Source organism: Trichosurus vulpecula, chromosome 2, assembly GCF_011100635.1.
Source record: "Trichosurus vulpecula isolate mTriVul1 chromosome 2, mTriVul1.pri, whole genome shotgun sequence".
Classification (NCBI taxonomy): domain Eukaryota; kingdom Metazoa; phylum Chordata; class Mammalia; order Diprotodontia; family Phalangeridae; genus Trichosurus; species Trichosurus vulpecula.
The window spans coordinates 398,578,460-398,592,621 of record NC_050574.1 but is presented as its reverse complement, the minus strand read 5'-3'; positions in this window follow the sequence as shown (position 1 = coordinate 398,592,621).

Here is a 14,162-nt window from a genome sequence, read left to right as displayed (position 1 = left end):
TGAGTGTATTCCCCTTTATGATAAGAAAGACGAGAGCTGATAAACACATAAAGTGAATTAAATGGATTAAATGGATATTCCAGACATTACCTGCCTTGCAGATCTTGTCTGCATCCCTGAAAGGATGCTGAATCCCCAGAGGAAACCCTCCAACTTTAATTCTGGTTTCCACTGATCCACACTCCAGTTAATGGGGCTCCTCTAAATGAGCTTTAGATACCTACCTAGCCAGTGGAAAATATGCGGCAGATCTTGTGTGACTTTTGTTACTGCAAAACTACTTACAATAGTCCATTTATTCTTTGATCATACCCCCTCCCCCGCCACAAGCCAATGTCACAATAGATATTGAGTAAGGTCTGTTCTTCCTCTAGGCAAGTGAGGGAATTTCTGCCTTATTTACACTTTTTTTACTTTTTAAAATTTTATTATTTACCTTTAACATTCTTTTCTTTTTAAATTTTGAGTTCCAAATTCTCTCCCTCACTCCCACCACTGAGGAGGCAAGCAAAATGATATCAATTAATTATACATATAAAATCATGCAAAGCATGTTTCCATATTAGTTATCTCACAAAAAAGACCCAAAAAAGTGAGAAAATCATACTTCCCTTTGCACTCAAAGTTCACCAGTCAGTTCTCTCTCTCTGGAAGAAGATAGTGTTGTGTTTTGTTTTGTTGTGAGTCCCTTGGAATTGCCTCAGATTATTACATTGATCAGAGTAACCAAGTGTTTTGCAGTTGATTGTCATTACAGCATCACTGTCACTGTGTATAATGATCTCCTGCTTCTTCTCACTTTACTTTACATCAGCTTATATAGGTCTTGCCTTTTTTTTCTGAAACCACCACCCTCACTATTTCTCATAGCACAATAACACTCCATCGCAGTCATGTACCACAACTTGTTCCCCATAAGATAAGCATCTCCTCAATTTCCAATTCTTTGCCCTCACAAAAAGAGTTGCTACGGATATTTTCGCATATATAGGTCCCCTCCCTTTCTCTTTGATCTATTTGATGTATAGGCCTAGTAGTACACTGGGCAAATGGCATGTACAAGCAAGTTACTCTGATGAACCAAATTTATAAAAGTAAGAGTTACTTCCCAGTTAACAAGTGGTGAAAGCTTATGAACAGGCAGTTTTCAGAAAAAGAAATCAAAGCTATCAATAGTCGTGTAAAAATGCTCTAAATCACTACTGATTAGACAAATGAACATTAAAACATCTCTGAGATATCAACTCATACCTATCAGATTGACTAACCTGACAGAAAAGGAAAATGTCAAATGCTGGAGGGAAGATGGAAAAAATGGAACAGTAATGCACTGTTGCTGGAGTTGTGGACTAGTCCAACCATTCTGGAGAACAAGTTGTAATTATACCCAAAAGGCTATAAAACTGTGTATGCCCTTTGACCCAGCAATAACACTATTATATCTATATTTGAATTGTTTCTGGCTGCTCACAATATTATCTCGACCTTTTCTCCTTGATCTGGAAGCTCTGGAATTTGTCCATAATATTCCTGAGAGTTTTCATTTTGGAATCTCTGTCAGGCAGTGAGCAGTGGATTCTCTTAAATTCTATTTTGTCCTCTGGTTCTGGGATATCAGGGCAGTTTTCCTTTATAATTTCTTGAAAAATGATGTCTAGGCTCTTTTTCTGATCATGGCTTTCAGGTATTTCAATAATTCCTAAATTATCTCTCCTAGATCTATTTTCCAGGTCAGTTGTTTCTCCAATAATGTATTTCACTTTTTCTTTTATTTTCTTCTGTTATTTTTAACTTTCTTTTGTTGTTTCTTGATATTTCATGCAATCATTACCTTCCACTTGCCCAATTCTACTTTTTAAGGAATTATTTTTTTTCAGTGAGCTTCTATACCTCTTTTTCCATTTGGTCAATCCTGCTTTTTAAGGAATTCTTCCCTTCAATCATTTTTGTGCCTCTTTTACCATTTTGGCCAATCCTGTATTTTTAAGGTGTGAGTTTCTTCAGTATTTTTGGTACCCCTTTTAATCAAGCTGTTAATTCTCTTTTCACACTTTTCTTGCATCACTCTCATTTCATTTACCAATTTTTCTTCTACCATGCTTATCTTTTTCTTTAACTTTTCCAGGAAGTCCTATTGGGTTTGGGTCCAATTAGCATTTTTTCTTTGAGGCTTCCTTTGTAGTTATTTTTGCATTGTCTTCTTCTGAGTTGATGTCTTGGCTTCCTTGCCACTGTAGTAGCTTTTTGTTGTCAAGTTCTTTTTGTTGCTGTTTGATCCAGCCCATTTTTCCAGCCTGTTTCTTGACTTTGAACTTTATATTAAACTTGGGATCTGGTCACCTGAGGATGGGAAGACATTGTCCCAAGCTCCAGGCTTTTTTTGTGCTGCTGTTTTCAAAGCTAGTTCTGGGGATCTGCAAGTTTCCAAGGTGACACTATCCTGGGAGAGGCATAGTCACTGATCTCCTGTTCTGTGCTCTGGTCTTTACCTAGGAAAGTTGCTGATTCATTGTAGCCATAAGCTCTAGCATTCCTCTTGGCCCTGGAACTGTTTCCAGGGCTCCTGCTCCCTAGAAGCCTCAAGTGGCACATCTCTGCCTTGGAACTATGAACAGGGCCCCTACTCCCTTGTGACCAACCCCCAGCATTCTTTCTGCCCTGGAACTGCAACCCAGAATGAGTATGAGCAATAGAAGTGCTAATCAGTGCCAACTCTACCTAATGCCAGCAAAGGATCCCCTATAGTCTCTTTCTGACCTTTGGTCTGACCCCTTGCCGTCTCTGGGCTGGGAGTTCTCAAAGTTGTAGCTGCTGCTACTTGTGATGCTGCCTCCAAGGCCCACTGCTGGTGATGCTGCTTTGCCCCAGGTCAGCTCCAAACCTGGTGTCAGAGCTCTCCTGCCAACCTCCTAAGTTGTCTTAAGCTGGAAAAAATGTCTGACTTTTTTATCTCTGTCTCTGTCCTTTTATTGGCTCTGTGGCTCCAAATTTTGATTTTAAGGGTTATTTTCAAGTTTTTTGGAGTGAAATATTGGGAAAGGTCAGCCAGATTGCTGCCCACTTTCTGCCATTTTCTGTTTCAGTTTTACCTCATTTACTTTTGATAGAATTGTCTCCAATCCTCACTGATCACTTACCCACTGGCAACCAGTGAATTGGATTTAAATATTTTATCGATCATATTTGGGTAGGAAATTCTCACAATAAAAGACTACCTTAGCTGAGATAACTTGTAAGGGGATAAATCTGTTCTGCCCTAACTATGCCAACTATAGGGTGGCAGACCCTCTGAGAGAGTACTGAGATGACAAAGAAAGAGGAGCTCACGCCAGCTTGGCTATTAATAGGTTTTATTAGGGTCCATTAAGTTAATTGGGGGAGTTTACTCACAAGAGACCAGTCATCCTGAGTGGCAGCAGGGCAGAGTAACACTGTGACTCCCCACATAAAACCCAGGCCAGGTCAGATATATAGAAATAGAACAAAGAAGGCATAGTGCCAGGATGGCCTAGGGTCATGTGCAAGTTTCCACTTTTGCTGTTTACATTTACTTAAGGTAATTTGCATTTTTCTGGGAGTTATTGGTCACATTCCTACTCTAGTTACAATCATACATAGTTCGCATCTTTATTATTGAGGCATAATGTTTCCTGCTATTTAAAACTACATTTACTTACTGGAATCCCCATACATAACACATATCTCTTTTTATGTAACAGGTATGTATATATTATAGGAGTGGTAATTTCATGTTTCAAAACTCCATAATTCAACCATATGAATTCTCTCTCCACTGAGAATGATTACAATTTAGCAGACAGTCCTCGTAAGTGTGTCAGTCATCAATAGGTTAACACGACTAAGTCTGAAGAAGGAAAGAAGTCTGATTTAGAGGGTGCTGACAACACTTGCCCATCTGCTGGCAATATAGAAAATAGAGCTTAATTTGTTTTTACTATTTGTAGTAAAAAAAATCAGTTAAACTCAATAATTACCCATGACCAACTCTCAAAGTGAGACTTCCCCAGAAGTAGCCTCCAGCCTGGGTGCTGGTCTTTATGTCTCTCTTATCAAGGGCATCCATGTGTCATTTTGTGTCACTTGCCTTAGGAGTGGTATGTGGTACTTTTCTTTGGTAACTATGGTCAGAAAACATCACCAGCTAGAGGTCAACCTTCTTCTAGGCAGCCCTGCTGAAATAAGCCAGGCTGGTAAGTAGATGGTAACTCTTTGTGATTCTATTACTTGAGGCTTTTCTAGCCTGGCAGGATTTGTGCATTGCTGGCATGTTCATTATTGTAAAACCCTTCAAGTCTGTTGTGACCCTGTGGTCACCTCATCAAACCACAGCAAGGCATCCATGTAGGACTTCCGTGGAGAATGTGTTCGATATATTCAATATATGATGTATGGGAAAGAGTGTTATCTCTGAAGGTGAAAAGTGGATGATTTCCTTGGTTACCTCTATTTCCTATTTAGGCTTTTAAGCTATATCTGTCTGAGTGGCTCATACATTTCATGTACGTCACTCAAACCGATCAATAACTATTTATGAATAGATGTTAATTCTTTAGGATAGAAGTGGTTCTTTCAGGGAATCCAGAAGTTCTCTGCCTTCAAGGTGCTAACGAATTAATTGGTAAGATGAAGCAAACTAAAATGCATGAAATAACAGTGATCAGTATAAAAAAGTAGATGATTAGCTAGAAAATCATATTGTAAGTATTGTAAAGATTCAAGAGAGAGGGAGATCAGGATGGGTTAGACATGTCAGATGAAGCTTCACGAAGAGATAAAACTTGAGCCATACTTAACTTGAGTTATACTTTAGGTATAACTTTTCTAATCTGTGGTTATTATAGGGGTGTGTTGCAGGGAGGAACCTAGCTTGTAGGGTGAATGGCCTAGGGCAAGAGAAAAGGGTTGAATGCTTATGGCAGTGTTGCTCCAATGGTAATCATATACCTCTTATCAACCCTACCCTACATGGGACTGGAACCCATGTGACTCTCTATGAACACAGAACCTTTGAAGGATGAGAGAGAGATAAAACATCAGAATGTTGCTGCTCTAGTCTTCCCTGGTGCTGCCTGAACATACTCTAGTCCTGGGCTTCTACTTGGGGACAGCCCAGATAGAGGCTACTTTCTAGATAGCTAAGGCCACACTTGAATCTGCTACTTATAGGGTGAGGGTGGGGAAGCAGAAGGACAGTGCAAGGTGATACATCCATACCTTTTTCCATCTTTAGTCCATGGTACCTAGGGTGTCCCAGTATAAAGTGGTAAAGACTTAAGGTGCAGCTTGTTGCCATAATCCTTTTCCTTTTACCTGCTGGAGGCAGTCTTGTATGGCTATAAGAGTGCTAGATTAAGACTCACAGGAGTTGGATCCAAATCCTAACTTTTTCACTTATTACCTATGTAATTACCTATCAATTACCTACATTAGACAGGTAATACAGGGTGTCCCTAAAGTCTGGACACATAGGCAAAATGCATATTTTAAAATATTTGGAATATTAACAGACCTTAGCCCCCTTGACTTCTTTTTCCAAGGTATGCTAAAGAAGAAGGTGTACGCAATAAAAATCACAGGTGCAACACACTTGATTGAACACATAAAGAGTGAATGTGCTAAAATTGATGGCAATGTGGAGTTACTGCACCGAATTCACATGAATCTTGCAAAACACATCAACCTTTGCATCGCAAATGTTGGAAATCATACTGAAGATGTTATTTGTTAATATTCCAATTAAATAAAATGTTGTTGAAAATTTCATTCGTTTCATTTTTGCCTATGTGTCCAGACTTTAGGAACATCCTGTATGTTACCTTGGATAATTCATTTAATCTTTCTGGGCTTCAATTTCCTTAACTGTAAAATGAAGGGGTTGGAATAGATGATCTCAGAGTTTCCTTCTAGGAAATAATTAACGAAGGGAAACTGTAGAAAGGAATCTTGTCTAAATATGGATTGGACTGAATGGCTGTTGAAGTCTCTCCTAACTCTTGAGATTCTGTGATATTATGAAATCAAAATTCTATCAAAATCTATACCTACTTTGATCTCACTAGAGTATAAGTTTCTTGAGGGTAGGAACTGTTTTTCATTTTGTCTTTACATCCCAGGTGCCTTGAAGAATAGATGCTTAAATAGACATTTGTTGAATTGAATTGAATAAAATAGATTTTTAAATAACCTGGTGAGAAAAAGGGTCCTATCATAAATAAATCCTATCAGTTGATCACTATATTTCTTTCCGGGTTTGATTAAAAACAACAACAAAGAATCCAAACATTCATTTCTCTTGAGGCTCTTTTGAAAGTAATGTTCTCTAGGAATAGTTAAAGAGCTGATATTGCTAAATTCTTGAATGATTTCCTTTTGGCTTTGTGCATGACAGTGTTTTCCTACTTTATTGAACCTACTCTTTGTTGAAAACTCCCAGTGTTCTTTGAGTCTGAAAGTACTACTTTTTTTTCTGACACAGCTCAGATAACACAGGCAGTCCCAGCCATTCACACAAAACACATTCTGCAGAAATGCACTTATTGGTCAGAGATAGCAATATAAGCATACAGACTCAAAATAAGACTTCTGATTCTGCTGCAAAAATCATTTAAAGGGTCTTTGGTTTCCTCTTCAGTAAAATGGAGAGAAGAGCATCATCCCCTACTCTCAACTACTTGAAAATAGGGATGAGCTCAAAAGCAGTCACTATAAATATTTCTAATAAAAATGAAATTATTGTAAAAATGTTTTTTAAATAATAAAACCAATATAATCAATGACATTGTTTTAAATTCTGGGACTCCAAACTAGCATACCCTGACTTTTAAGCCTGATACATTTATGTAAAACTTTCCTCATTGGTAGGGAGAATAATTATTTTCCGCTGTGTGCCTATATGAGAGATGCAGTTGTAGAAAGTTTTGAAGGAGTTTTTTTTTCTCCTTTCTACCTTGTGGAGGACATAAATGATTCCAGGTTCTCTTCAGAGAGATCCTTGGAGAGAGAAGAAAAAAAAAGACGTCGGGAAGTTGCCAACATTTACTTTTCAGTTTGCTTCCTTGCAACTTTGGGGAATTTCACCATGGGTGAAACAGAGTACTTTTTTGATTATGCTGAAATTTCTCACTCTATGAATCATCTAGTGTATTATAATCTGTATCACTTCTCTGGCTTTAGTTTGCTATCTTCTTAGATAGATGGATTTATTGTCCATTCACTATTTGTGATGCACTTTTGTGTAATTAGCACTTGGTGGGAAGGGAGTCAAGCCTTCAGACATAATTTGGGTCACTCCTTTCCATTTAAGGAAAGTAGCTTGAAAACTAAAACTTATTTTCCTTGGACTAACAATATTTAGAGGGGTAGGTAGAAAGAATTCTAGGCCAGCTCCATCTCTTTGAGGAGAGCTGAACAGTTAACCTTTGGCCCCAATCTCCTGCTTTGCTCTAGGTAGGAATCAAAGAGAACAAGATACCATAGACATTTATTCATCCCTCCCTATGAGCCACTTTAGACAAGTCTATGGGGACAAACACATAACCTACATGGGCAACATACCCTATACTATATTCCAGAATAGGCTTAGTCACATGATGAGGCAAAAAATTCAGTGAATTTGGAATCAGAGAAGCTGGGTGACAATCCTGCCTCTCCTTACTCTCTATGTAGCCTTAAGCCAGGTTATCAACACTTCTGGACCCCTTCCTCAATCCTCTTCATCCCCCTTGGGACTCTGCCTCTGACACCCTGGGCTCTGATAGGTGAGCTTTTACTTTAATTTGTCCAGAACCAAGGTCACCTCACTTCCCCTCTATTTCCATAATATGCCAATATACACAGACTCTTCTCCCCTTTTTTCCTTCCTTTGTTAATCTGCCCCCGCCCCGCCATTAGAATGGAAGCTACTTGAAGGTAGAGGCCATTTTGTTGCTTATTTTTATATCCCCAGCACTTACTACAATGTCTAGCACATAGTAAGCACTTAATAAGTACTCCATAAATGAACTCAGTTCTTTCATCTGTAATATTAGGGAATTATGCTGGTATCAAGTTCCTTCTAGAGGCTAGTAGGTGGTACAGTGAATAGAGCTCTAGATCTGGAGTCAGGAAGATCTGAGTTCAAATGTAACCTTAGACACTTACTGGCTATGTGACACTGGGTAAGTCACAATCTGTCTACATGTCAACTGTAAAACAGGAATGGTAATAGCACCTACTTCACAGTGTTGTTGGAAGGATCAAGTGAGATAATTTTTGTAAAGTGCATTTAATAAATATTTGTTTCCTTTCCTTCCTTCCAGCTCTAAATCTATGACACTATTATTGTGTTGCCTCATATTGGTGAAGGAAATTCATGCAACGGGGCTCAGATTTGTAGCAGTTCCACACTTATGAAATGGCTCGTGCACATGGCCACAGTTAGACAGTAGAACTCTAACAATACGCAAGGGTTTTGGCTTCTGGCTCTGTACTAAGAAAAGCAAATTAAAGACACCAGGCAACCTAAAAACAAGATTAGCCACAAGGGCTTATAAAATTAATATTAAAAATCCAGCAAATTTAATCTTCTAACAACTGAAAACACACAATTAAGTTGAGACAATATAGGGAAGGACAACCCTTTCCCATTACCAGGTTTTCTCTCAACTTTCCTTCTACTGAAATGAGCACCAAATACCTCCACTTGTTCATGAAGAGATCATATCCCATATCTCTGTAAAAGGACATTGCAGGTATCTTGGACACATGATTATGCTGTTACCATCTGGCTTTCTGTTCTTTCTCCTCATATCCCCCATGATCTGTAGTAGTCTGTCAAAAATCCTCCCCCCTACCCCTTTCAAGGGCTTATTTCAAATTACTTTCCTCTCTTCCTGAACTAGGAAATCCCAGAGAGCTTTGTGCCCAACCCATCCCCTTACCCTGAATGGTTACACTACATCCGTATGAGATCTTATGATTCATCTCCACCCCTCATTATCCTTCATCTTTAAGGTACCTTCACCTTCAAATTCCTGTACCTTTTAACGAGGAGGTGAGGGTAGAGATGGGGAAGATCTCCACTAGAAAGAGATGTCAATCTCCTCTCCAACATAAGGAACTTTGGAGATAATAAGAATAGCTTAAGTTTTGCAAAATGATTTATATTCCTATCTCACTTGATCTTCAGAACAGTCCTATGATGTAACCACTCTAGGTGTTCTGCTCAAATTTGCAGGTGAAGAAATTAAGGCTCAGAAGGGTTATCTGTCTACAGTCACAGAATGAAAAAATGTTAAAGAAGTAATTCAAATTCAGCTCTCTTTCCACTATACCATACAAAATCTCCTATTACTGAGATTACCTTTTCAAATTTTAGCCTAGAAATTTGATAGAGGGAGAGGTAGCTCTGGGGAGTAGTCAGAGGGCACTCACTCTGTTCAAATATATCTCCATTTATTCAAAATAGCCACCCATTGGATTTGTTGGCTCAGACAGGTGCTAAGGACCTAAGCAAGGATTTAGTGTAAAATGTACTTGCTTTACTCAAGCAAATTTGGTTGGCTGGTCTGGTCTTGGGCCCAGAATCGAATAGGAAAAAGGTTTGAATTGAAATGAATTCAATGTGAAAAACTGCATGGTACTTTTAAGTGCCAGCTATTCTCTGATACAAAACCCATCTTTTTCATACAAATTCTCTTTCAGTGATGGTGTATAGTTGTAAATCTCAAAATACCACACTATCTGAGGAATCCAAGTTGTGGGTTACCCGAAGGGCAACAGAAAGAGATTTTTATACATAGACTAGAACATTTTTTGGAAAATGACCTACTTGCAAGAAGGGTAAAAGGAATTTCATCCAGGAAATGTATGATCAGTAAAGGTGAAACAATTATGTAATGAGAGTGTGGGATAACATAAAGACAGCCCAAGTAAAGCACTGGTACCCACAAACTATAAAAATATCTAGAGGAAGGTCTTCAGCACATTAGATAGATCTTATAGAAGGACATGGATAAGAGTCACACATGAAGAGAAAGCATGAATAGATTGCAATTTGCACCAGTGAAGGGAATATCTTCATTAAGGATTATGAAGCACAGAAAGTTGACTATTCCTTATCAGAATTAACCAAGATAAAGGTATTAGGAATTAAAGGACCTGACATTGATCCTTTCTGTATTTAAATATTACCAGGAACCAACCATTAGTATACTCATTTAAAACAAATGCCTCCTATGAAATTATAAATTATTGTGGTCTCTCAAGCATTCCTCATGTCTACAAGGCTACATCATAAGACTTGACACTGAGGAGTACATGAACATAGAAGACACCAGGCTACGTTCCAAGGAGAGCCAAAGGATAATGCCAATTATTCTTATGGATAAGAAAATATTCACTTGGTTAAGTTGTCCTGTGAATTGTATGCACCTGGTTCTTATTCAGCAAGAACAAGTGCTCCTATTGCATATTGCAGCATTTACTGCAATAGTTGAAATGTTTAACAAAGGCTTTATTTTATCAGGATCAAATGAGACCAATGACATGAATGAAACATGAAACCAAATCCCTGAATTTCTGGAGTGAAGCTTGATCTCTATTTAAAGGTAGCTCTCACACATAAATACACACACACACACACACACACACACATACATATATACATACCTATGAAGAAGGAAGGAAGGAAGGAAAGGAAAGGAAAGGAAAGGAAAGGAAAGGAAAGGAAAGGAAAGGAAAGGAAAGGAAAGGAAAGGAAAGGAAAGGAAAGGAAAGGAAAGGAAAGGAAAGGAAAGGAAAGGAAAGGAAAGGAAAGGAAAGGAAGGAAAGGAAAGGAAAGGAAAGGAAAGGAAAGGAAAGGAAAGGAAAGGAAAGGAAAGGAAAGGAAAGGAAAGGAAAGGAAAGGAAAGGAGAGAGGAAGGAAGGAAGAGAAGGAAAAGAAGGGAAGGGAAGGAAGGAAGGAAGGAAAGAAGGAAGGAGGGAAGGAAAAATGTCTGGTTCTGTTATCTCTCTTCACATCTCACCTCTGATCAAGGATTATATATTATCTCACAATTCAGAGCCCCAATCTGTAAAAATTTCCCCTCTCTATTATATATTACTTTAAATCTTATGAACACACAGAGTTCACTAACTAGACTCTTGAAAAGTATCACAAGCTCTGTAAAAGCATATAACCAAAATGACCATTTTATTCTACTGCTCACAGCAGCATTTTGCTATAATGGAGTCATCATTCATCCGCCAAAAGTGCTTCCTTTTATGTGAACTTATGTCTTCATCCATGATTATTCCCTGCACTCGTAATTTGCACCACAGTTTCAGTCATCATCAAATATTTAGGGTAGTTTAAGGCTCCCGAACTAACTTGTGATATATCCTACGAGCAGCAAAAGCTGCAGAGAAAATGGGAAGCTGACCTACATCACACTCTCTGACACTCCTTAAAAGTCAGAGATGAGAGCTAACTGGACTTTCAAAATTGGCCCACTGAAAGACCCTTCAGGAGACTAGTTGACATGGCTATGGATCCCTTCTCCATCACATATGTGGTGGGCCCCTCAGCTTACCCGTTAGGATTATCTGCCTCATCAGGTCTTTGTTTTGATAAATATCTCAGAATTGAACTTCACATATAAAATTCTGGCCTATTCCCATTAATCTTAAACAGGCAAGAAAAATACTTGTTTTGGGAGACCTGGGATTCGCAGATGTGACCAGACCACCTCTAGTACCTGGTAGATGTGGGAAGCAATGAGCACAAGGAAACCCATATACAAACTGCCCAGAGTTAGTGGGATGTTTCCATAGGCAATATCCCATTAGCAGAAGGGATAATGTCTAAACCTGCAGCTTTGCTGTCTTCAGCTGAGAAAGGGTGTGAACTGTTTTTCTGCATGAAGCAAATCATCACTAGTCAGAGCCCCACTGTCCTTCTGCCATGTTGTTTTCCTGACTTTGTTTTGTGTAAACAGATGTCTTCCTTACCTCCAGCTTTGGATATACTCCTCCACTTAAACTATATTTTCATGTCTACTGTACCTATACTATGTATCATAGTCTGGTGGCTTTGACGTACAAACTTTACAATTTTTTTCCTGATTCCCTGAAACATGACATTTCATTTAAGATTAGATCATGCCTCCTTTGATGGGTCTGTTGACTTTCTCCTCACCTATTAATCACCCAATAATTCCCTGTGTATATTGAACCTCATAGGAAAGAGCCACTATATCTTTGGGTTTATCAAGAGCAAGTCATGTCAGAATAATCTCATTTCCTTCTTTTGACAGTTTTACCAAACTTGTAGATCAAAGAAAATGCAAAAAAAACCACCATCTATCTGGATTTCATTGTTGGGTTTTTTTGGCAGGACAATTGGGGTTAAGTGACTTGCCCAAGGTCACACAGCTAGTAAATGTGTCAAGTGTCTGAGGCTGGATTTGAACTCAGGTCCTCCTGACTCCAGGACCAGTGCTCTACTATCTGTGCCACCTAGCTGCCCTCTATCTGGATTTCAGCAAAGCATTTTATAAATTCTCACACTGTCACTGTGGGTAACAGAAAAAATATGGACCATCATCAACCCAAAGTCTGAATCCAGTAAAGAGTCCTTTGTTCAGTCCTTTCAGTTGTGTCCTACTCTTCATGACCGCATTCGTAGTTTTCTTGGCAGAGAGATTGGAGTGGTTTGCCATTTCCTTCTGCAGATCATTTCACAGATGAAGAACTGAGGCAAACAGGGTTAGGTGACATGCCCAGGGTCACACAGCTAGTGTCGGAGGCCAGATTTGAACTCAGGAAGATGAGTCTTCCTGACTCCTAGACTGGTGCTCTATCCACACTGCACCTCCTTCCTGCCCAAATTACAAGATACTTAACTAGCTCTTCAACCACGAGTAAATCACTGAACCTCAGTTCCCTCATCTGTAAAATGGAGATAATAAAGATTATAAGTTCTTACCTCATGGGGTTGTTGAGACTCAAAAAGAGATAATGTATAGATATTGTTTCATAAGCTTTAAAATACTTTTATAAGCATTATTATTCATGTCTAAATTAACTCATCCCTTCCAAGGAGCCATCTTTTGCGACTAAACTTTGATTCTTAGTATGTTGGTTCCAATGTTTTGAAACACCTCTTTAAAAGTTGTTTTCAGGATCCATGGCACATTCTTCAAAATATCTTTTAGGGTCACAAAGCTTCATCCTTTAAGGGTTGATTTGATGTTTGGGAACAGTCAAAAGTTATTCTGAACCAACGCACCTATTACTAACAATTTTGGGTCCTGGGGCAACAGTTGCCCAAGGTAAACAGCACCAGCTGGGGCACATGGCATCAAAGGTACCCTCAAATAAACTTTATAATTCACCAAGTAAAAATAACACCGGTAATGATGAGAGATTCAGTTGAGTGGGAGAGAGAATTAGTTACTATAGTCGGAGAGGGGATAGAATCTCAGAGTTGGAAGGGACCTAAAAGGTCATTTATTCCAACCCATAGGATTTTTTAAAATTATATCTTATTTTTCCCCAATTACATGTTAAAACAATTCCTAACACTTGTTGGTTTATTTTTAAGTTTTGAGTCCCAAATTCTATCCCTCCCTCCTCCCCTCACCCCTCATTGCAATGATAAGCAATCTGATAGGATAGGAAAGAAGGGAGGGAGGGAGGGAGAGAGGGAGGGAGATAATTACCATGTGTCAGTCACTATTCAGACAGTATCAGTTCTTTCTCTGGAGGCAGATAGCTTTTTCATTGTGAGTCCTTTGGGATTTTCTTGGATCGCTGCATTGCTGAGAATAGCTAAGTTATTTACAATTCTTCATTGTACAATATTACTGTTACTATATACAATGTTGTCCTGGTCCTGCTCACTTCACTTTGTATCAGTTCATGTAAGTCTTTCCAGTTTTTTTCTGAAATCATCCTCCTTGTCATTTCTCACAGAACAATATTCCATCACAGTCACGTGCCGTAGCTTGTTCAGCCATTCCCCCTTGATGGGCATCTCCTCAGTTTCCAATACTTAGCCACTACAAAAAGACCTGCTATAAATACTTTTGTACAAATAGGTCCGTTTCCCTTTTTTATCTCTTTGGGATACAGACCTAGCAGCCAACCCATAGGATTTAGAATCCCATACTATTTATACTCCT